Below are 26296 nucleotides of genomic sequence, written 5' to 3'. Positions count from 1 at the left end.
CAGACAGTCAGATACAATGTTGTAAGCAAACCCGATTTGACAAAATGTGAATGTTTGAAGGCCGAAATTGCCACAGGCAGCGCTCAATTTCTTTCAATTTCCGTTTTTAAGACCAGAACAATTCAAGGATTCAGCAACCTTATATTCTTCTCAGAGTTGAAAACTCTGAAACAGCATTTAGGCCATGCAGCATCAGAGTGCTGCTTATTTAAAAGAAGATTTGAGTTATATAAAAACTCCAATGAACACAAAAGAGAAGGTGCGAAGAAATTAAAGGTTTAAGAAGCAAATATTTTCAGTCACAATGGACACTAACCAAGTAATCTTTGCTCAAGTCCCAAGTAAGTTCCAAGTCATTCAGTCCAAGTCTCAAGCATGTCTTGAGTTCGATTTTTTTGGGGGGTCAAGTCCAGTTAAGGCAAGTGTAGTCTATATCCACGACGTTCCACTTCCAGGATTGCTCCGTTGCCGCCGGAAATCTCTGCAGGGTAAATCCAGACAGCTATCTAGACTATCTGTCCAATCGGAGTTTACTGTTGCACGACTAAAACAACTTTTGAACGTACACACGTTCCACCAAAACAAGTTCCTTCCCGAGGCTATTTTCCAGCAGCACCAGGGCATCCATCATGATGATTGTGATTGGTTTAAAGAAATGCCAATAAACCAGAGCACCTTTCTCTCCCATCCCGGAATGCTGTGTGGACTCGCCAGACTCTCCTCCACAGCGCTGCGAAGGTGTCACGATTGTGGGTTTCTGTTGTAGCTTTTCCGGTTTTATTTTGTAGTCTCTTTCTCTGTCTCTCTCTCTCTCTCCCATGTTATGTCTTGTTTTACTTCCTGTCTTCTGCTTTCCCGCCTTTCTGATTGTCTGCCCCACCCTGATGTGTTTCACCTGTCCCTTGTTTCACCCTCGTTACCTTGTGTATTTAGTCTCTGTGCTGTCTTTGTCTCTTGTCGGTTCAATATCTTCCCTTTCCGGGTTTCCCTGCGTTGCTCCTTCCTGGTTGTTTTTTCCCTTCGTGTCTTCTGTTTTTTTTTGTGGATTTTGGTTTATCTTCGTTTGTGCCCGCCTGCCTTCCTCAGGACACCTTATGTTGTAAGTCTTTTGTTTAATAAAATTCTTCTAATCTGCATTTTTGGGTCCAAGCCTCGTATTCCTGACAGAAGGAAAGTCTGGCAAATCAAGTCCCAAATCAGGTCACTTTCTTTATTTTACACCCAAGATAAAGCACTCTTAACTGTTTGACATGAAATCCAAAGGTGATCACTCGTTGAGGATTTTTAGTTGTGGTGGTCTGGTCCGACCAGTGAGGCTTCATCGGGGCTCTTCGATGTTGACCCACAGCCGGTCATTCAATCATCAATCGCATACCGAAGAGCTTTGTGAGTCGCCCAATCATGAGGGCTCTTCAACGTTCATGGAGAAGGAGTAGGGACTAGTAGTGGAATGTAACTAAGTACATTTACTCTACAAGTTCTATTAAGTACAAATTTTCATTTCATTTTCTACTCCACCACATTTCAGGGCAAAGTATTGTACTTTTTACTCCACTTCATTCATCTGACAGTTTTCACACAAGACACACGTAAATACAAAGTGTTCTTTCATTAATAAAACTACCCAACAATATATAGGCCTGCAAGTACATCTGAACAGCTGACTGAGTGACGTGAGGATTTTTCTGCATTGTGTACTTTTACTTTTAATGCTTTAAGTACATTTTCCTGATGATACATACTTTAACTTAAGTACTCACAGTTTGCGCTTCTGCCGCTAGCATAGCATACTTGATAGTAAGACAGAAATGTGACGACTTTAATTAATTATATAATTGAATATTTAACAGCTAGCATTCAAATTGATGAATACATGCAAGTCATCCGAGTCATCATGTTCCGAGTCGAGTCTCAAGTCATTTATTTTTTTTGTCAAGTCTGGGTCTGACTCGAGTCACCTCAAGTCCAAGTCATTAAGTCTTAAGTCCACATATCTGCTATAACCTGATTGATAACCAGCTCTTTTTTAAATGTAATGTGTCCAGGTAACCTTGACAGACACCACCGACTTGTTGATTTAAACTTTTCCTATTTGGTACTGTTTCTTGGAGCTGCAAAAGCTTCAAAAACAGCATGAAGCCTTTCAGCTGCGCAGAATGAATAACACATGAATAAACCCTACAGTCAATACCAGACTATTTACAGTGAGGCGACAGCAGTGATACTGGATCAATAGACCAAACACAAAGACATTGTTTGCAGATGAAAATAGAAGAGTCACGCTCAATGAAACATCAAAACAATAGCGACGCTTTTGGAGCACGGTAAGTAATCCAGGTCACATTGGGCTGCAGCTGAAATGTAGTAGATGAATGCAAGGGTGTAACTTTGGGTTCAACGTTGGGGGGGAGGGGTTGAGATGTCCACCTATCTAGCGAGAATGTTTGTTTTCAACAAATTATAACTGGGGTGTCTGGGTTGTCCCCAGGAAGCATCAAACATTTCTTGCACTCTGGTGAATTTTTTTTAACAATTTGTGCCTTTTCTGCATGCGAATGTCGTTATTCATAAAATATTATTATTATTATTAATTAATTAATTCTTATTAATTAATCTTCTGTATTATTCAAAACTTTCTGCAGATTCAAAACATTACACACATTAGGAATTATGCACATTTTAACAACAAATATTTTTATTTTATTTGCTTGCCACAGCATCTAAACTCTTTGACTTCATTACCCCCGGCCAGTTTTGATTATTGTGGGTGTTGTAACCCCCATTACCCCCCCTTCCCTCCCCATAAATTAGGCCTATGGATGAATGCATTATGCAGTTGGTCCATATAGGCTATCTGTTGCTACCCCTGTGAATGTTTTTTTGAAGATACAAGGAGCGCTCAAAGCACCAAACCACACAGCTAGTCTATTATTCACGCCTTCACAAGATGTAGAAACGAGACGCGCCGCAGGGTGCGGGGAACGCGCGCATCGGTCTTCAATCCGCCACGTTCCCGACGGAAACGTGGAAGCTTCCTTCCTGCCGGGAACGTGCCGGGATGCTCGGCTCTCACCGGGAAGCGGAGGGGTTGGGCTGGAGAGCAGGAAATTGGTCAGATTGCAGCGAGAGGATGAGAGTCTCTATCGAGGCGCCGGGAAAAATTCCGCCGGATGTCCCCCACTTTCAGCTTTCTTTAAATTAACTTTAAACTCTGGTCCCATCTAGCAAAGTTAACCAGAACCTGTGTCAGGTTTTGAAAAGTAAAATCATGCAGGATGTTCTCATTCCCAGTTCGTACTTATACCTACGGAAAATAATGCACTATTTGATGCATATAATTAAAAACCACGTAACAGTGGGCCAGGACGTGCAGAGCTGCCTCAAGGAGGAAGTCAGGCGACGTAGTACAGACAAAGTCAAAGTCCACGTAGGGAGGGATGGGTCCAACAAACACTAGTCTGGATCAGCAGACGAGCATTTCCAGGATAAAGCCTGACATCCTGCGAGTGGCTTTGCTCTGTGTGCGTTGCCGTTCTCAAAATCCCTTCACTACAGGAACCAACAACAACCTCCGAGCTAGCAAGCTACACGCTAAATGGGCATAGCTAAAATGGCAAGTTTTGAAGAAAATTTGGATCGTGCAACAAGTCAGGCCTGCTTGGTTCTTTCAGGGAATGATTGTAAAGATTTACAAAGACTATGTTTACGCCATTTACTCTTTAACTGGGACTTTTTTGGGACCGAATGGCGGGGATTTGCTATGGACAAAATACACGCAGCGATACACTGGTAAGTGGTATGAGGTTTAACCGTGTATCCAGCTCATTTAAATAGCTCACGTTTCTGTGTTTTGCTGTACAATTAATTGTCACCAAAATAATTGCGATTATAATATAATTGTCTCTTTTAAGTTGTATTTAAAAATATTTATTAATGTATTACTTTTTTAAAGTTTTGAATGAATCCCAGCATACATCTTTTGGTTATATATCACGTATCATGTGAACCAGATAATGTAATAACACAAATACACAGCCTATGAAATGAACCACGCCTCTTTATTATCATAAAACTAACTGTACCCCCCCCCCCTCCCACTTGTCATTTTTGTTGCTATGAACATTTATAGGGTCAAGTGCCAACAATAACAATTGAAATAAAAATATATAGTCTGACCAATAATCACTTATACAATTACCAGTCATATGCTAAGACCTTAGCTAATGTTAGTAAATAACTGCGGTTAGACAAAGAAACCGTGGCCAGTCCTTTCTCCGCAGCGCTGTGGAGATAGGTCTGTCCATGCGAGACTAGATTTGTGCCAATGAAGATGAACTGGCAGCAGAGGCCGATGCTCTGCCAGAGCAACGAGCAGGAAACCAGATCATCCCTGATGGAGTTACCTTCCGAGAGGGGATCAAGGGTGGGAGGAGTTCTTCTCCACATATTAGAGTTTCAATATAATGTAATTTGCAGGAAAGGAGGCAATTTCTTCTGGTCACAATAACATCAGGGCCATTAAGGACACCAAGGACATGTCCAGAATGTGTATTTGTCACATCTGATTGAACTTTTCACACAAGGACACGATTCATTTAGGAGGGGAAAAAATCACTAAAGAATGGTATTACATGTTCTTGCCAACGAGCAGCGGATATTACGGTTAAATTTAGTCCACAAAATATGAGCGTTTTGCAGCGACAAAAGATTAGGCACCAAAATGACTAGTTAAGATTAAGAAAAAGATTGGGATTTGGATTAAAACACTCCCAAGCAACACACATTTCCTGGATGAAAGTCTATAGTTTTCCCCAGGAAGCAAACTCCTTCCTCAAAGTCCTGTGTTTTAACGCCCACCCATCCTTCCCGACCACCTCCCTCATACAGCGGTCGTCAATGTGGCGCAAACAGCAACAGCAACAAAAAACCGTGACATGCTTACGAATTACAGTGCTTAACTTTTGGTAGCTTTTTGAACGAATGGTTCATGAGAACAGGCTGAATCTAGAAGAATAATCGCAGCAGCCACAGGTAAATGACAAAACCCCAGAAACCCAACAACCCCAAGTTTCTTGGCCACCGTATTTAACAATATGTGTGATTTTTTTTTTTTTTAAATGAATCATCTGAGGTTTGGTTACCATCTCGGCAGGTGAACATGAAAAGGATAAAGCAGGAAAATTAAATAGAATTTGAAGCAAATTTGTGTTTATTTACAACAGTTTTGACATCATTTTGATCCTGTACTAAATTCAGATTATCATCCCACACGGGGAAATTCATCCACGGTAAAAACAATAATACACAATAAGACCACAAGACCATGACTATTCATAATGAAACCCATCTAACCACAGTGAGACATATTAAGACAAAGGCAAATAAAAACAGTCAATACATGACAGTAAAAAAACAATTTGGTGTAAAAAAAAAACTAACAAAAAATATTTTTTTTAAATGTTAAAATACTATAATATAATTTAAACAGGACCATCAAAACACTGACGCCAAAATGCAGTGGAGTAACGTTAGAGTAACGTACTTTTAACGACATCCTAACCACAAACAAATGACATTGAATTTGTACCATTTGAGATCATTTCAAGAATTGAAGAGCCATGTTATGAGCATATATTTTTGCATCGCGCTGCACTATCGTCATACATCATCAACATCTATATTTCAACTTTCAAGGAGCAGGAGCACAATTATTATTTTCACTTTTGGGACTTCTCTTTGAATTCACTGTACCGTGGAGCAAATAAGACGACTGAGACTGAAATTCCAAATAAAGGCTCTCTTTGGTATGCAGGTAATTAAATTATAGTGCTGATCAAAGGAAGGCCTGGGAGAGGGGTTTGTCTTTTACACTTTCCCACCATTTCTTATGCATTCCTTTGAAGAAGTGAAGTGACTCATTCCTCTTTGTTAGACAAAATATTCACTGAATTGTTATGCTTATGCAATGCTTAAGCTTGTTGGCAGAACACCAGAGAAATATCTAAAAACACAGTTACCAAAGGACTTACAGCGTGCAGCTTAGTGTTAGCAGAGGTAGATGATACGATGCTGCCATCTTGTGCATCTCCATGCAGTGACTTCAGGAGCCAACAAGGTGATGCTCTGCTGATGTTGTGTGTGTGTGTGTGTGTGTGTGTGTGTGTGTGTGTGTGTGTGTGTGTGTGTGTGTGTGTGTGTGTGTGTGTGTGTGTGTGTGTGTGTGTGTGTGTGTTTTTAAATAGCACGCTCTTTGATGAGATTAGCACTGTACACTATGCCCTTCATTAGGCCGGTTATTCCACATTGATGTTTGGGTGTGCCGGATCTCAGATCAGTCTTTGGAGCTTTGATCGCTGCCAGAGACGTGTGTGTGTGTGTGCGCGAGCGTGCGTGTGTTTTGGCACAGATGGGCTTATGGCAACGCCTTTAGGTTTCAAAGTGACATTGTATTCCTGTGCACCGACATGGATGGATTATGAGACAATGGGTCCCTGAGCACAGACATGTAAGAGGCCCCTCCACCCTGTCTACATATACAAGACACCCAAACTCAAAGAATCTATTTTTGGTTAGTTTGCATTTCTTTTTTTAGTAACTTTGGGTTTCCTTGTAGTCGTTTTGCACCTATTTTCAGTGGTTATACATTTCGATGTGGTTGTTTTGCATCCCTTTGGGCTCATTTTGCATCTGTGTGATTGTTTTGCATCTATTCCTAGTTGTTTTGCATCGTTTTGTGGTGCTTTTGGATCTATTTTTAAGTCATTTTGCATCTCTTTGTAGTAACTTGGGGTCTCTTTGTCGTTATTTTGTGTATGTTTGTTGTCATTTAGCGTCTCTTAGTGATCGTTTACCTTTTTTCCAGCAACATTTTGTGAGTCAGGACCCCTGACCTTTCGGCCCCTGGGCCTGTGCCCGAAAGGACCCTTCAGTAATCCATCCATATGCACCGGGACAGGTCAAGTCACTACCTGTGAATATGCATCACTATATTGTAAAGCTGGAAAGCAAAATCTACAAAGATTTAAACCTACAGTTGCACCTGAAATGAGGTTTTCCACAGTTTTCTTCTTTCATGCCCTGTTAGCAACTTGTTTTTATATCAGGCTTTTCATGAATGTGGCTGAAAGGGGACATAAGATGGACCTGTTACCACACCTGCATGTTAGCTACAGTAGTTCTTCAGCGGCTGCTCTTTTACCACTGCACCAAGTCGAACATCTGGCAGAACAGCTACTGTGTGAGCACGTTGTTCCCACGTTGTTTGATCGGGCTAATAATAGTGTTTGCATCTTCTTGTTCATTAAGTTTGATGGTGAGTGTTACCCAGTTGGTGTGAAAGTTCTTTCTTTCTTCATTATCATCTTTTCTACAAAGTCTTGTGCAAACAGTTAATAATAACTTTCTGAAATAAGTTGCTGCAGCCAAATAAGAGTTATTTAATTCTGGCAGGTACAGTTAAATCCAAATAAATAAAATATAATAAAGAGACTTATTGACCAAAAACAATTGTTCAAAATTGCTTCTAAATCAACAGGCAATAAGCAACTAGAAAATGCATTTTCTGCAGAAAATGCGTGTGAATGCTGAATAGCTAAATTGTTAAAGCTAAACTGGATTAACAGCTTAAATCTGTAAGAAGAAGATGAAGTAGTGAGAATAGTTGGGAAAGTGGGAATTGTTTTTATTGGTATGAAATTCATTGATAAGTTGAATAACCCCACTAATGTAAAAAAAAAAAAAAAAAAGATGTGGAATAATTAGTGGTTAATGGTTAAAATGTGTAAGAAAGGTGAAGTTGTAAGAAATCCCGGAAGTGGAACGTCGAGGATATAGACTACTACATCTCAGTGTAACATACGGTACAAGTTTAACATTCACACCTTATTCTCTATGATTTCAAATCTGCATGTACATAAAAGAGTTCCTTATCACTGCCAGATGTTTCTGCTGATAAACCTATCCAAATCTTGGCATCCTTATAGCAACTATATGTCACTGCATAGTAGAGCTGTAATCAAGGTAAGACAAGGCCCGTGTCCGACAGAATTTGGCCCGAGCCCGACATTTTGATTGACAGCTTTTTAAAAGCCTGAACCTGTTTACAGCCCGACATTATTCAAATGTGCGCACGCACACAGCTCTTTTGCCTTTTGTCAAGAATGAGTGATACTTTTTTTACATCATTTATTCATGACTAATGTAGGCTATAGGCCACTTGGAAGTTGGAACAAAGAAATAAAAAGTCCTCCAGAGGCCAGCCTCCGTTTCACCTCCTCAGCATCCATTTTCGCGCTAATCGAAACGCATCACCTGACCGCTCATTTACCACGCAACCTGGAGCGCGAGCCCGAGCCCGAGCCTGTGTAAAATGATAGAAATTAAGACCGAACCCGACCGACCGTCGGATCCCGTCGTTTTCGGGCAAAGATCTTCAGCTCTACTGCATAGTGCTTTTGTTTTATACCAACAACACAGGTAACATAGGTATGGCCCACATCATATAACGTTTAGCATTGTTGATACATCCCTTCACGCACTACATCATCTGTAAAGTGGCCGAGATGTCTGACCTCACGGCTTACCTAGAACTCACTTCTGCATCACCTTTCCTCTTTGTGTGTTTTTCTCCAAATGTCCCCACAGTGTGCAGTGGCGTTGAGCACTTGTAGGTGGAACTGATGTCGAATTTGTTGCAGACAGCAGCGCCACAATCACCGGCTTAATAGACCGTGAAATCAACACTCACAGCGGGGCGAAGTCAGAGTCGCGTCCCTCTCGTGGCCCCCTTAACATGGTCGCATGACACATTAGGATAACAAATAGGCCGCAACGCCTGGCTCTAACAAGGTAAGTGGTACAGGTCCGCAGCAACTGTCGCATATTGGATTATAAAAAAATACATTACATCACCGTCGCCTGATTGGCTGCCAGCTGTGATGCTGCTTCCTGCCACTGAGCTGTACACAAACTGAGGCCCATTGATTGATCAGACCACACAGCACATTGAAATTGGTCCGCTTGTTCCACTGTTTGCTCTTTCCTCAGACCTACCTTCGGATTCGCCGGAAAGTGAGTCCTTGACAGCTGACGGACATTTCCAATGAACGAACACAACATGCAGCAAATGAATAAATCAATCACTGACTTGTTGAGTCTGACATTGTCAGAGAAAGTCAATACTCATATTATAGAATACCTCAAGTGCAGAAATGTTGCTGAACCAAATGATTTATGAGGTTGGTTCTATTCATTTCTATACATCTTATTGAACCTTCGAGGCCAGAGGCACAGTTTTACTTCTCAAACGGGTTAGCCAACATAAGCTAACACAAATCTTTAAAAGGTCACTTCACTTTACCCGACTCAGTTGTCTTTTAGAGGAATGGGTACATGTTATTCTCTTCTAAAAAGATGATCTGTGCTGGAGGTTTGATCACAGACTAGAGGTCACGTTTGACCCCCGTCCTCTTCCACTTACCGCCACATGACTCCCGTTGCGTTTGAAAGCATCAGGTGTAGTTAGGATTGGGCATTGAGAACCGATTCCTACATGGAATTACGATTCCAGTAGAATCGTTTCTTTATAGGAATCGTTTGGAATCGGTTAGAGGATTTGGTTTCAAATCCGTTCATCGCTTCCCAATTCAATATGCAGGGGCGTCGGACTGGGGGTTAAAAGGGGGACTGAGTACCCAGGGCTCCTCATGTGAGGAGGGCCCAAAAAAGATGCTAGAATGAATAGCTGTGGATGCGGGATCCCATAGAAAATGCCTTTCTACAGGGCCCGGAATTTTGTGCTACGCCCCTGTCAATATGCGCAAGATTAGGTTTCCGTAGCAGCCCGGGCGCTTGTTGTGTTGCAGCCTTGGAGCGCAGTAAGCGGCGCTCTAGTGTGGCAAAAAGCCTTATTGTAAAAATAAGCATGTGAGCCGTTTCAACTTTGAGAATCGATAAGAAGCGGAATCGAAAGGAAGAATCGCAATTGGAATCCGAGTTGTTCAAATCCCAACGATGGCCAACCCTGGGTGTAGTCCCAGCCTGCAGTCAGCACTCAGCAGTCAATAATGTGCTCTGCCAGGGGGGGTTCAACGGCTCTGCTCTATAAACAGTTATGCTCTCTAAAGTAAATAGTGCAGCCCTATACCCAGCCCTCATTATGCACTCTGGGTGTGTGTGTGTGTGTGTGTGTGTGTGTGTGTGTGTGTGTGTGTGTGTGTGTGTGTGTGTGTGTGTGTGTGTGTGTGTGTGTGTGTGTGTGTGTGTGTGTGTGTGTTCCAGGGCCTGTCCGCCTGCTGTAACAGAAGTGAAAAACCAAAAACGGCAGAGCGAGCCTGGCTAAACTAAGCTGCACTGCGCTGGGCACGTTCAACGTGCCGCTCTGCAGCTGGAGCCGGGGACGAGACACATTTAAGACCTTTTTTCAAACCGAAATCTGCCAGTCAGTGACATGATAGTCCCAACTCTTCTTTCACCTCGTTCCTTCTCTTTCCCTTCCTCGCCTTCCCTGTCATGTCCAAGTTGCAAGAAAACGATTAAGATTATAGAAAGTCGTATTCAAAACAGAAATCGGCAGCCTGTGGCCGGGTTGGCTCAGCAGGTAGAGCAGGCGCACATATACTGAGAGGTTTATGCCTCGACGCAGCGGTCCAGGGTTTGAATCTGAATTTCCTGCATGTCCCCCCCTTTCTCAGCTAGCTGTCCAATCAATTAAAGGCAAAAATAACCCAAAACATTATCTAAAAAAAAAAAAAAAAAAAAGAATTAAGACCTATTTAAAATAGATAGTTAGGTGGACTTTAGTAATCCCAAACTGGGAAATGACTCACTGGTACAGCAGCAAGTTACAAGGACACACATACACACACACACACACACATACTCACTCACACACATACAGAAAATGCAAGAAATGTACTAGAAATAATAAATACGATAAAATAAAATAAGACAAAAGATCAAAATACACCTACTGAAAACATATACTGTGAAAAGAAGTGTAGAATAAAATGTGCAGCCTACATACATAGTATATATAACAAAATAAAATATGTATAATATTAAATATGAAGTAAACCGTGTGCCAGTAGCATAGTAGTGATACATTGTAATGTGTGAGGTAATGAGAGCCACAGAGTAAGTCCCTTTTACACAGAAATATGCCAGTATGACATCATCACAAATCTTATTTTTTCTTTAGTTTCTTGTCCTTTTCTTTCTTTTCATATCTAACTTAAATAAAAGTACTTAAAACTCTTTAAAGTATTTTTTGTATAAACAGAAATAATTGGCTACATTAAGGAATGTGTATACAGTTTTGAAACAGCCCTTCCTTTCCTTTCCTTTCCTTTCCTTTCCTTTCCTTTCCTTTCCTTTCCTTTTCATCCCTAAATTGCATTTCATCTGGAGGCTGCAGCTAAATTTAAAGACAAATCTGACAGTCAGAGCCATATTGTGATTATCCCACAACATTCTTCCTTTTGTATTCCCTTTCCCATCATGTCCGAACTCTAAAAACTAAAACTAAATGCCAAAAATATTAAGACCCCCCACCCGCCCTCCTGTCCACTCCCACTGTTTCTCCAGCAGCAGCCATATAATGTGGCCCAGTGGAGCTCCGACACACATTTTCTGCCTATAGAGGTCAGTATGAACTTAAAGAATCTGAATTACAACTATCATCCATCAGCAAACCCGCTGACTGATCAGATGCACGTGCCGTTGTGATGTCATTGTGATGTCATTTACAGAGCGGAAACCTGTCTAGGAATACATGTTTATGTTACTGGAGCGCAGATGTATCTAAAAGGGCCACTGAATGGCTGAATGACTTGTTGTTTGTATAAACAATGGCTTCCCCAGTCAAGGTAACATGAGAGAAATGTCGTGTGGACACCTCGACACACTTGATGATGCCGAGATAAGATGAATATACAAATGAAAGTCGGAGCCACAAAAACAGGTTCAGGGGGTGTGATGAATGAGTTACTGAGTTCATGTAAAGCCTGTAGTCTCACACACACACACACACACACACACACACACACACACACACACACACACACACACACACACAGGCCTGCATTAAATTGTGGAATCTGAAAATAAGTTTTCATTTACATCAGATTATAGAGCGGTGAAGTCTGAGCATGCCTGCTAGGCTCATTACTATCAACCGTACATCTACTATAATACGCAATTTACTCTTTGATATTTCTGTCAGTTATACTGGTTTATTCATTTGTTTGTTTGTTAGTTATTATTTTTAAATGAGAAAATATGCATTCATCAGCTTAAGCTTACATTACAGTAAATCCCATAGAATACATGTTGGCATCATGTCATTTGTGTCTTTAAAATTGGAAAACCCCAACAAACTGTCTCCTTAAAAGGTGATTTGTTTACTTGTACTTGTTGTCAGCCATCTGAAGTTCTGGTTTTAGTTAGTATTCTTGCAGAACTAATCATTTCCAGTCAGGCTGGAGTATTTCTGCGGGCTAATTGATATAGCTTGAAACTTAGCCCCTCTGATGTCAGTTTTCCTTATTTGTTGATTACCTCATTTCATCGGCAGGTCTCTCTTTTGCTGAAGACAAAGGCTGTATAGGCTACCTACAGTTGTTGAAAGTAACTAAGTACATGTACTCAAGTACTGTACTTAAGTGCAATTTAGAGGCAAGTTTTTGTTACTTTATACTTCCACTGCATCTCAGAGGCAAATATTGTACTTTTTATTCCAACAAATTCAATTAAGAACTTTAGTTACTAGCGGATTCAGATTAATGATAAAAAATGAAATCAACAAGTGCATTATGGCGTTTTATTATATCAATCATGACTTTATTGATCCCCATGAGGACATTTGCAAGCTACCCAGCATATATATACACACATTTAAAATAACCATACATTTACCAGCTGCAATATTTAAGTGATGTGCGCATTAAGGCATCAATATTTATAATCCAGTGATATGATAGCCTAAAAATTATTCTGAAAAGTGCTATTCTGTAGTATATTTTGATACTAATACTTTTGTATTTGTATAGCAAGAGACTTTCTGGTTGAATAGAGGATAAATAAATAAAAAGTAAAATAAAATCCATACATGCACACATGGCCTATATAGTTTTCAAAGTTGGGAAATCCTAATAAGAATATAGCCTACTCGTCAGAAACAGTTTATTATTGATGGTTAATCATCGTCTTAAAAATGTGGAGACGGACATGATAATGACTTATAGCCTTTATATTTGATCCCTTATTGATCATTACAGCACGGACACACACACACATGAAAAAAAATGGGGGGGAAAAGGGTCATTTTTGTGTGTGAGTGAATGTCGCAGACTGGGCTCTAAGCTGCAGCAGCAGCAGCAGCATCCGCCACCCGGTGAGGTCAGATGAGCCCGGCGGGCGGCGCATTGCTACCTGGCTGATATATCCTGCACGGCTTCCCACACACACACACAGAGTTTGAGAAGTGCTCTCGGACTTCCTGGTACGGGACCATGGACGGTTTGTGCTCCAGTTTGTTCGGGGAACTATAAGTGCAGCGATGTGATCGAGGAGGACCCGTCGAGTTGAGAGCAAGGTGAGCCTTCGTGAGTTTGGTTATGCCCCCGGTGTTGTTAGCTAGTGTTGGAGCAGACTGGGGGAACTTGTCGAGCTCCTGAAATCCATCTGTCAGTGGAAACGGTAGCGTTACTGCGGGGCTGAATGACGGTAGCCCATTAACGGTAACGGTAGCTTTTCAAAGTGGAATGGAACATGGCGCCAGGGGGTTTTGGGACCTTGTCGAACGCCCGTGTGAAATTATTCCGAATGTTTAACGTTTACAAAAGAAGGTACATTGTGTTTTATTATTGTAAACTTTGTGCTTATTTGTATTCACCGAGGCCTACCTAGCCAAACCCACCACTGTTGAGCTAGCAGACTACAACAAGGAGGCTTCCGGTATCGTCCTACAAAATAAAAGTCTTGTTTACATGCGTATTTTAGCGTAAAAGGAGTTTGGGGGGTGAATGTGGCTATAAGGCCATTTCACAGTTGGAAACAAACATTCTAAATGACCCCAAGTGGATTTCCTGTTGCAGTGTACAGTACCAGTCAAAAGTTTGGACACGCTTTCAAATGTGTCCAAAGTTTGGACTGGATTTGACTGGATGTGAGTAACCTCGACTGACAGGAAGTTAACAAGGGGGCAAGCTGTTGCCCAGCAATGGAATTCCATTGAAAACTTCTATCAAGCCATAGATATAGAACAAAATATCAAGCATTCATTATCAGTGTTGGGAACGTTACTTTAAAAAAGTAATTAGTTATAGTTACTCACTACTTGTTCCAAAAAGTAACTGAGTTAGTAACTGAATTACTCTATAATAAAAGTAGCTCGTTACCAGGGAAAGTAACTATTTGCGTTACTGTTAAAAAAAAAAAAGTTGCTCCATACAAACCTATATGACACACATAGGCCTATTTTTAACAACATACCTGCCTATCGTATGGTTGACTTCAGCCTGTGTCATAGGTTTTTGTTGTGAGGCAGAAAGATCTAGCTTTTGCTGCTTGGAGGACTTTGCTCCGAGTCCTTCTTTGCTAGAAGATGGCGAGCTATCATCTGTGGTGGAGGTATCGGTGTTTTGGCCACTAGCTTTAGATGTGTGTCGTTGTGAGATGCTTCATTAAATTAGAGTTGCTTACAACGGATGTCGACAAAGTCTTCGTTCCTGGACATAATGTACAGATTACATGCACGTTCTTGCCTTTGACCACAATTAATTTGAAGTAGTGCTTATATCTCCACCTTGAAAATGCCAACTTTTCATCGAATTGCTCCTGACTCGCCATCTCTGCTGCTTCATCGAATCTCTGTTTAGCTTGCGTGTGTGCTGCCGTGTGTGTAAAAACACTGGCTCTAATTGGCTACCATGAAACATGACTCTGCCTTAGCCAATCATAATCGCTTACCTCGTTATTAACCCACCTCTTCACTAGTCGCATTTAATGTACAGTAACGTTAACGGCGTTGTATTGACGGGAAAAGTAATTAATTAGATTACCCCGTTACTGAAAAAATAACGTCGTTACCTAACGCCGTTCTTTTAAACGGCGTTATTCCAAACACTGTTCATTATATGTGTAGCTATATTTGTAGCATATGAAGATTCATCCTCGAAAATATGCCCTAATCATGGGCTTGTACTTTTGTTTGCTACCTCTTCTTACAATTATTATTGGTAGTTATATACCTGTATTATTGGCTGCACCAATGTTAATATTTTGAAGAGGTGCATGGTAGTCTAACTTAAGAGTGTTTCACATGAAAATAAAGTAAGCAAAAAGAGAAGCAAAGTTAAAAAAAAATGTGATTACCCTAAACACAATAAAAAAAAGAGAAGATAATTCCAACAATACTCTTTTAAATATTTTTATTGAAAGGCTAACACAGTAAAACTCATAACTTTATCAGTACCTACCCAGCCTTTTATTTTGAATGTCAAGTCGCTTTAATTCCGGTTGTATTTTAGTTGAATGTTTGAAACTTGACGTGGCCGAAACCACCGAGGTAGCCTCCCGCAAAGGGAATCAATGCGGCCCGAGAACCAATCACGGCGTCCCATTGGCTGTAAAGCTCTGAGCCTCCTGATTGGCTGCGGCGGCCTGTCACTCACTTTGATGAGCTCGGGGCTGCTGCCGCATTTGTAGCGTTTAAATGAACCGAGGAGATCAGATGTTGACATTGTAAAATGAAAAAAAAAATATGGGTATAAACAGGGGCGCGTGAATGCGGTTTGTTTTGGTGCTTGTGTTTATTAAAGTTGAGCACTGTATGTTATTTCTGCCTCACGAGAGGGGGGGTAGAGTTACCTTTTGAAGCACGGCGCGTAAAGTTGTACAAATAAAAACGGATATACGGCGAAAGAATTTCAAAATTAAAAGCGTGAAACGGGTCACTTCTATATAAGTACTGTATATAAGCCATAGAGTGTATGGAACCAGCGAAACACCTAGTTAGGTTATCAGTGTACATAGTGGAAACTTAAATTAAACATAGAGCAAAAATATGCTTTGTAGATGGGATGTAAATACAAATAAAAGAGCATGCATTACACTTACACATCACAAAGCGTGCATGCCCTGAGTAGAGTGTCTTAAGGCTTGAAAGCGGAGCATATTTGATCATTTTGAAGGAGCTATTACACATACTAACTGTTGTAAACAAATAATCCAAGTCAATATCACTTCACAGTAGATGTAGAAGGCTTTCGAAATAATTGTTTTTAATTACATTTTATTTTGAAATTTTCTGGAGGGAAAAGCATATATTTCGATGTTGCGGACTATGGTGTGTCTTTCAATCCTTCCTATCCCGCTTCAGGATAATGCGGCTTAACGCAGTCTGGCATTACAGTTTGAAAACACAAGGCGTTTGTAGTAGAATGTCCCGTAAGCTCCCACTGTGACTGGAAGGGGGGGAGGTAGGGGGTTACAAGACCCTATAAACCTTATAATACGTAGTCCACCTGCAGGACTGGAGTGTTTAATAAAGTGGAGGGTCTCTTCTGACCTCCAGTATCAAGCAAGACAAACACAAACTGTTTGATCAGAAAATCTGTCTCATGTCCTCCTGCAGGCCCTCACAGTGTTGTCGTTTGAAAGAAGTGGTTCTAAAGTCTGAGTTCCTGTGGGAGTGTGGCGTTGTCGAGGCTGATCAGCGTGTCAGGATGTGTCAGGGTCAGACTATTCGCCTTATCAGCTTTTAGTTGGAACCATTGTGTCACTGAGTGCTGCTGAGTGGCTTTTTTGGGATCAGCCCTGTCCCGGCTCTGATACAAAATAGAGACAGAAAGCTGAGTAGGAACAACATTCCTGGAAAAGGCAAGTCCTTTCAAACTACTACTACTACTACTACTACTACTACTACCACCAGGTTTGTGGAAGAGTTTTGTCCATGTATTTGGCGGGCGAGTTTTTAGGGGTCCTCCCTCAAGAAAATGTTACATTAACAAAAAAAAAATTTTGGACCATTTTTATTTCAATATATGTGTCTAAACCATTGGAAACGTTAGAGCACACAATTAATAAATAACACTCAAAAAGCTTCAAGATAAAACTTGCTGAAGAAGTCCACTGGGGACCGACTGCAACCATTAGATCTGAAAAAAGTAATGTATCGGTAGTAGGGCTGTGCAATTAATCGAAATATATAATCGTGATTATGATTTCGGCTCCCAATGATCACAAAAACAGAATAATTGAGAAAAACAATTATTTAGCTCATTGCGTTTGTTTTGCAAGTAAACTCGTATTTTCTCTCGTGTTCTGAATGAAGTTTAAATAGGAAAAGTATTAAGGCAAAGTTCAGTTTTTTTACTGTTGATTCATTTCACTTTTTCCACTGTTTTTTAAATTCAATAACTGCAACATCTTTCCAGAAGTCAACAAATAATCGTGTTAAATTATCGTGATTTCAATATTGACAAAAATTATTTCTTTAATTTTTTTCCATAATCGAGCAGCCCTAACCGGTAGTTACATTTATTTGGCTTAGGTGCTGCCCAAAACGGCTCGGGTGCTGCACACCTAATGGTAGGGAAGACCCTGATTCATAGCAGGAGTAGAGGACTAATAAAGTAATAATAGAAACAACAAATATAAGCCCGCGATTGAAATTGAGACTGACAAATTGCCATTTTGAAAGCTTTTTCATTTGTCTTGATAAACCAGTGTGGTCTGCTACATGCGGTGCTCCCCGAGACTTTATGTTGGACGGTCACTGAACATATAACATATATGAGCTCCTCCTAATCTTTGTGTTTCCTCCACATTGACTTTGCTGCTCTTTGGCAGCTAAATGGGTTGGATTATGAAGCATTTCTGCAACACCATTAATCTAGCATGTACGATTACATGCAGGGTTCAACGCTAAGGTTCTTCTTTCACTTGTCCCGTTTGGGCAAGTAAAAAAATACCTAAAAAAAATTATACTTGCCCAAAGTAGATTTTTACTGGCCCCTAAAAAAACATTTTTTTTTGTTTATTGAGAAAAAAAAGTTTAAAAACGGGGGGAGAATGCAAAAATAAATGCCAAACTTCAAGAAAAAAAAGCTTCAATAATATAGACAAAAAACTCAAAGTCAAACGTTAAAAGCATCAAAAGTGTAAAAAAGCATCCAGCGCGTACTCAAGTATTGATCGGCCGACAGCACATTCAAATCCAACGATCATGATACGACGAACCTGACACGTGTGAACGTTTATTCTTTTAGTATTTGATTTTGTAAAAGCAAAAGTTGGAATAACAGTTATTTACGGTAGATAGTTTGTACCCGAGTACCCAATTCTTGAGACAAGAATCTGGGGGTACACACACACACACACACACACACACACACACACACACACACACACACACACACACACACACACACACACACACACACACACTACCAGTCAAAAGTTTGGGGTTACTTAGAAATTTCCATTCCACTCCATTATAGACAGAATACCAGCTGATCTGAGTGGGTGGCTGATCTTTAATGCAATATCTACATTGCCCATTGTCAGCAACCATTCATCCAGTGTTCCAAAGGGCCATTCTCTTTACTAATCTGATATCATTTTAAAAGGCTAACTGAGAAAACATTGGAGAACCCTTTTGCAATTATGTAAGCACATAATGTAATCTGAAAACTGCTGCCCTGGTTAGAAAAACAAAAACAGCAACTGATCTCAGCTGGTACTCTGTCTATAATGGAGTGGAATGGAATATATATATATATATATAGCAGCAACTTCAGGTACGGCAAAGGAAGGACAGTCACAGCTAAAAACAACATTACCAGCTTTGCTAGCCCTACACCGAACAAACAGTGGCCCTCAGATCAGCCACGAGCCAAAGCCATTCATGCAGCAGTTGGGAAAATGATAGATAGGATTCGGTATTCGGCCGAACCCCAAAAATCTGGATTTGGTGCATCCCTGCTGTACGCTAAACAATTTTGTTGCCTGAAGTGACCTACTGGTGTACATGTCGCAGTAGGATAAAAGCCCTCTGCTGCAGCCTTCATGCCACCCTGCTGCAAATACACCATTGTCAACACTTGACCTTTTTACACACAGCCCCCTGCTGGCTTTCATACACCGTGTGGCATTTTAGAGACCTGGTGGATGAGTCACATTCGCACCCCGCTATTAATAGTTAACTACAGCTTTCCCCACAGAATGTTCTATTTCTTGAAGTTCATAATGCAACATTTAGACATGAGATAAGACAAAATAGACACACACACACGCTTACACACGCTCACACGCGCCCACGTGCTCACAAACCACACACACGCACGCGCACAACCACACACACACCACAACCACACAAGAAGAAAGAGTAGTGATTGGGTTATTTGACGTCTTCCTGAAAGAATTTGCGCTGAGCTTTATTAGAATGAGTTCAAGTTAAGCTTTTCAACACACAACCTGTTAAAAAATAAATTAAATAAAAAGGCTCCTAATCATTTAGGAAGAACACTGGATTCCATCTCCTAAACGGCTTATTTCTGCCACTACTCAATCTGCTAACCTGTACCTGGTGTACAATACATGGAAGGAATAAATATGCACACAACTACCTTAACCCTTGTGTGGTCTTCCCCTCGACCATGCAACTTATTGTTTTTCTGGGTCAAAATTCAAACTTTTTTTTCACTTTTCCCCAATGTTTTTGAAGCTTTTTTTTTTTTTTTTTTTTTTTTTTTTTACGTTGCCCGACATTTTTGTCACTTTTTCCGATGTCTTTGTCGATTCTTTCTGCGCTTTAAAAAAAAAAAAAATGCTTGTTTTCAAATGCTATAAAAATAAAACACCCAAATTCAATTAAGTACTCAACATATCATATATTTTACTTGTGAAGAGCGTTGTATGGAACCATCCACGTTTATATGTTTTGACAATTTGATTGACAGAAACCCAAATTTCGGATATAGAAACTTTTAGTTTTTGGGCATTTTTAGGCCTTTATTTCCACAAGACAGATGAAGACATGAAAGGGGAGAGAGAGAAAGAAGGGGAACGACATGCAGCAAAGGGCCGCAGGTCAGAGTCGAACCCGCGGCCGCAGCGTCGAGGAGTAAACCGCTACATGTGCGCCTGCTCCACCAACTGAGCTAACCCGGCCACACGGATATAGAAACTTTTTGAAAAGACAACAGGAGGGTTAATGGGCTTTATTAATCTAACCATATTGCCCAGTTTTGGGTAACGAGCATAAAACGTCTGACTGGTCCCAAAAAAATAAAAATAAAATTGAGATCCCCGACGCTGAGTTTGAGGCTGCTGTTGGATCTGTGGCTCAGGGACGGAGAGGAAATGGAAAAGCCCCGTCGTCAGGGTCAACCACCACAAATTAGTTCATCTCCTTCTTCTGTTCCCTTTCTATCTCTGTTACAGAGTATGCTGAGCCACTCCAGAAGAGTGTGTGTGTGTGTGTGTGTGTGTGTGTGTGTGTGTGTGTGTGTGTGTGTGTGTGTGTGTGTGTGTGTGTGTGTGTGTGTGTGTGTGTGTGTGTGTGTGTGTGTGTGTGTGTGTGTGTGTGTGTGTGTGTGTGTGTGTGTCAGACACAGCATCAGGATGCTCCCCAATTTTAGTGTGTCTGACTGAATATCTGCAACATAGGAACAGACTTTGCTGGGTTTCTCTCTCTCTCTCTCCATCAGCTTTATATTGCGTGCCTTTGTGTGTTTTTACAGTTCTAATCATGCATAAAGATCCCTGAAAAAGATGGAAAATGTTTGGGGACATTGACACATGACATTTCAAGGCTGGACTTTGTTGTCATGACTTTTCTTTTTCCGTCTCTTTCTGACTCGGCTTCACAATGTTAAAAAAGAAAAGCAAACGGTTTTCTTAAGGAGGCAGATTAGAATCAGTAAGACTGGAAACAGCTAGCCTGGCTCTGTCCACATGTCACGGAATCTGCCAAACTATAAACTATAAAGCTCACTATAAATATTTGGAACCAATATGCATTTACAATGGAAATGAAAATCTTTAAGTCAAAATTAAGATTCTGGAGTGTTACAAACTCCAACACAAAACTTTGTTTAAGTGTTTTAAGCAACGATTGAATACATTTGAAACTTTTAAAGATAATTTTTTATTTTAGCCTTTATTTTGATAGGACAGCTGAAGAAATTAAAGGGGACAGAGGGGGGAATGACATGCAGCAAAGGGAGTCAAACCCTGGCCCGCTGCGTCGAGGAGTAAACCTCTATATATGGGCGCCTGCTCTACCAACTGAGCTATCTGGGCACCCATAACTTAGACATTTTTAACATAATACCCAGTAAAGGTTAAGTCAGATAATGTTGTGGGCGGGACATTTAGTCAGACTCAGTGGTGAGTGAAACCGAAGCAGAGGGACAGACTCAGAGCTGTAGCCCAGCCAAAGTGGCGCACTTTAATTATAACTTTATCGGTTATTTGGCAAATAAAACACAGATACATGTAATCTGCAAACTGCCAAGAAACGGCCCGATAATCGGTGTATTGCTACAATTAACATAAGGCTCCCTCCCTCCTCAGGACCGGGCTACGCCGCTACCTCCATGTGATGGACAGGCCATCTGGAATTTGGGCAATGCCAGAAGGGCCACTTACTGATAATTTGTCTTTGGTTAATTTTGATACCTTATTTTATGCATGCAGCCACAAATATTTCTAGATCGTACTGCGGCGAGGTGCATGGAAAGATTCACTCGGAAGGCAGAGTTCCTGATGTCCAAGCTTAGGTTATTGACAAAAATAGGGCCGGTGTGTTGCAAATTCCAGGGCCGTTTTTTTTTTTCATCCCAGTCCGTCAATGGTGACCGCTAGACGGAGAAAGGGGACACGCCGAATATCTAGATGAGCCACAGCCGGGCCATTTATAGTGCCAGAAATTTGTGGGGGGGGAAAAAATACTGGGAACCAAACAATCGGCCACGCACGCGCTCCAAACGGGCACTGCACTGGTTGCACAAAAGCATACAGCCCACCCAGTCTACCAACACACACACACACACACACACACACACACACACACACACACACACACACACACACACACACACACACACACACACAGGGTTTCTGCATTCCCTCACTGCTACTGCTCTACAGGCCTTGGCACCGCGCTGCTGCCCGTCTTTATTGGCCGCTGATCCCCGCTGGCTCAGTCCACCGCTCTCTCTTTTAATGCCTGGCTTCAGAGCAGCAACACACCACATACCACCAGATGCTGAGCCGCCCTCTGGTGTGTGTGTGTGTGTGTGTGTGTGTGTGTGTGTGTCTGTGTGTGTGTCTGTCTGTGTGTGTGTATGTGTCTGAGAGAGAACACTGCATTGGCTCCTGACCCTGCATCAGATGTAACTAACCTCCTGTCTAAAACAACGCCGCGGCGTTTGGCCAGTTTGGGTTTACCAAAAGTTCCGAGACCGATCATTTTGGATACATCTGCCACCAGCAGCCTGTACTCCGATTTCAGTTTGGACTGTTTTCGTGTCAGCGGGTAGTTGCTACTGCACTTCCCAGAGGTCTAACCAGTCTGAGGTTTACATGGTTACTCTTTAACACTTCATAACAGCAGTCTCCCATCCCTCACAGCTGCCGGCCTGCAGACTTTACGACACCGAACAAAAGAGGTCTTGTTTCTGGAGTTGCTTTGTGGTGTGACAGATGTGGGTCTTTGAAGGTGAATAGATTTTACATTGAAGCTGCCACTGATGACGGTTGAGTACAGTTATTCATTATCTTATCGTAAACTTCGGGAAAAAAACTTAAGAAAACGTGCCAAAAAAACAACTTAAAAAGCGGCAAACATTGAAAAAGCGACAAAAACTAGGCAGGCCAAAATTTATTATGAACCTTAAAGGGCTGATAGAATGATTATATAGGGTATTTCACACTGTTCCTTAAGGTCTCCTAATGGGGTATGTAACATTGTTTGGGCTGAAAATGGCCTGGTTGATATTTTATTGGCCCTTATGCATTCATGTGTTTTGGCCCTATTTGTAACAAGAACTTTTCTTCCGAATATGGTATGCTCATGAATATTTAGATGAGCTGCGCGCTGATTGGTTGAGTGAATCCCCATACACACACATTAAAGACAGGAGCTGATTGGTTGAGCAAATCCCCATACACACACATTAGAGACGTGACAGAATCTCATATTCCAGACACTGCAGTGTTTCATTACCAAATTCACTTCTGAGACTTTTTCATGTGAGAAATCAACTATATAAAGCTGAAATATGGGCCGTTTTACGAAAATTGATGGCTAATTGCAAATTTGGTAAGACATGTCGGACTGTAGGAGCTCCACACAGTCTGACGAGAAAGCGGCAGCCTGCTGGGCTCCATACCCAGGGCAAAGTCACCCTTTGTGGATTACTGCACTACCGGGGCTCCGCGGCCAGCTGCCGGCATAACTATAATATATTTACAGTTTGAATTTCGTCAAGCCACTTATATAAAATCTAACCAAGGTCTTACAAAGCTAACCGTTGTGTCCGATTTGAATTTAAGGCATTTTTATGAACGTGAGGGGTCTTGTTAGGAGGAGCAGCTAGCTAGCTAGCTATGTGTCCCATTCAATACAATGTGAAACGATCTCGGCTAGCTAGCTACACTTTCGGCATAACGATAGTATATTTACAGTTTGAATTTCGTCACGGCATGTATATTACAGGTTCCCCAAGGTCTTACAAAGCTTAGTTAACACTTGTCCGATTTTGGATTTCAATTTAATGCATTTTTGTGAATGTCAGAGGTCTCGTTAGGAGGAGGCTAGCTTGCTCTCATTGATGGACTCCAGCTCACCGCCAGGTCTATCAATGAGACTCGCGGACAAGAGGTGTTTATTTCCCCGATTGTTTGTTTAAATAACTCAACACACACATCCATTATAAGATTAACTGGAACCTGCGGTAAGAGATTGCGGGCGTAACAAGCTCGCTGACCGCGCTCTCAGTCACACACACCGGCCATTTAGCAGGAAGAGGGGAGGAAGAACAGCGAGCTGCAGGCCCTGGAGCTTGCGGTGTTTGGTAGTCCAGTCACCCAGAAAGGGTGAGTTTGCGTGGGTATGGAGTGCCGTGGGCTGCCAGCCGTGACGGAGCTCAGGCAGGGCGCCAATGTAGCAAACCAGGCAGCATGGCCGCTGAACTCCGACACACAATTAGCCATCCATTTTCGTAAAAGGGCCCATATTTGAGCTTTACATAGTTAATTTCTTGCATAAAAAAGTTTTTCAGAAGTGAATTTTGTAATGGAATAGCAGAGATCTGCGCAACCTAGATTCAGAAGACTACCTGATCTCAGGTCGGTTGTGTAGCCTATGTAAATGTTGGGGCGTGACCGTTCTATGAATACGTCCATGGGCTGACAAAGCTACAGGTCTTGGGATGCTTCTGTCAACTTCCAGCTTTGTTGACATTCGCCCGTTTTCAGCGGCAGTTTCAAAATATGAGATTTTCATAGTAAAGGGGTGTCAATGGGATTTTGAGCTTCTTTGTATGTCCTATTTACCCACCAAACTGTCATTATTCAACTATGACAAAGTAAAATCGGTTTTGCATTCTATCACCCCTTTAATTGATATGCGGGGCCGGATTTGGACCGCGGGCCTTAAGTTTGACACGTGGCTTAGATGGATCTTGTTGGATCATTTCAGAATAAAAGCTGCCTAACTGACAACAAGAAGACATTGAGCATCATCAACCTTGCTGTTACAGCTCTGATAAACCTGTGCAGCGCCAAACTGTGGAAAGACAAAGTTAGTCATAATTAGCTGGTGGTGAGCACCTAGCAGCTTTAGAGTGTGACTATTGGACTTATATTTCTCAGAGGGCCTGAAACATGATTCCCAATGAGTGCTATTGTTGCTTTGTGTCTGTGGGATGTGTAAATACACCATGTTTATACATTAATATATAGACAGTGTTGTGTTGCACTGGTCTAAAGCCAACTAATGTTTATTTTCTGTTAGAGCCCGACCGATAAAGGATTTTTAAGGCCGATATCGATACAAATATTTGGTGATTTAAAATTCTGATATTCCGATATATCGGCCGATTTATATATTTAAAAAAAATAAATCCAGAAACGCGTAAAATAACATAAACAGATTTCCCTAAAATTAGTTATTTGTAGTTATTTATGAGTCCTCACTAAAATAATATGAAACTGCAGTTTAAAAAAAACCAACTTTGTTTTAATATGCAAAATAAGAGTTTTTCCACCAGTGGCGGACATGTTGGACCGTGCAAACGCAGCCTTCCTTTTTTCATTACTTCAACCAGCTTTTATTTTGAAAATGTTGGTGTTGCGATGTTTATGCGTATTCAAAAACCTGTTGATATCCAAGCCTTTTATCATGTTTACAAGTAGCTGTGTTCCTCCTCCTTCTTTCTTTTGGGCATGCTTCTCTACCGCAGCCCTGCAAACTGTTAGTTGGTTTGTGTACAACAACTGTAGCAACACACAGAGCTGACCGTAAGTCATAAAAATGCAAGAGGCTGTAAACTGTCAGGAACTGCAGTAAAAACCCTGGTTGAGATGCATATTTTGAATGCTGCATACGTCCAAAGAATGCTTCTAAAACCCGAATAATACCGGCATATCTCACATGTCTTAATCACAAAAAGCTATATTAAGAAAAAGGCCTTGGGGTGGCCTCTAGCTCACCCAGTAAGAGCGTGCGCCCCATGTAGGTTGAGTCCTTTGCAGCGAACCAGGATTTGAGCCCGACCTGCGGCCCATTGCTGCGTGTCATTCCCCATCTCTCTCCCACCTTTCCTGTCTATCCACTGTCACTATCACATAAAGGGAAATAGGCCAAAAAAGGCCTTATTTGGAATATGGTGTCATGGAAATATCGTCATATTTGGAATAATTGTGGGATTTAGTGTGCATGTAAACGTACGCCATGTCAATTCATGTAGTCACATCAAGTTTATTTATAAAGCCCAAAATCCCAGGTTTTGAGGGCTTTATAACATTTAAAGCTTTGATTCCAAAAGGAAAAATATAACAAAAAACAGTACATCTGTTGGTAACTTTTGCCATTATTTTGTAAATGATCATTTGATCATAAACCTTCAAATTGTAAAAGAAAATGGCCATCTTAAGTTCTTACACTGAGACAGTCCAAAACCCACAGATATTTAATGTACAGTGCTATAAAACAAGGGAAAGCAGCGGATCCTCACACTTGAGAGGCCTGAAACGCAGAATGTTTGGGGTGAATGCTTGATAAATT

At 41.2% G+C, this 26296-nt stretch overlaps 1 protein-coding gene across 1 annotated transcript in view; it reads left to right on the top strand.

Annotated features, from left to right (window-relative positions):
- The first annotated feature begins 13400 nt into the window (after positions 1-13400).
- The window catches only part of usp6nl (USP6 N-terminal like), a 111999-nt gene continuing 99103 nt past the window's right edge, over positions 13401-26296 (top strand). Inside the window, exon 1 of the mRNA XM_028570220.1 lies at positions 13401-13591. The gene's annotated coding sequence lies outside the window, so the exon portion shown is untranslated. The remainder of the gene's footprint in view (positions 13592-26296) is intronic.

This window comes from Perca flavescens, chromosome 23 (genome assembly GCF_004354835.1).
Source record: "Perca flavescens isolate YP-PL-M2 chromosome 23, PFLA_1.0, whole genome shotgun sequence".
Taxonomy (NCBI): Eukaryota; Metazoa; Chordata; class Actinopteri; order Perciformes; family Percidae; genus Perca; species Perca flavescens.
This window is presented reverse-complemented; position numbering and strand designations above follow the sequence as displayed.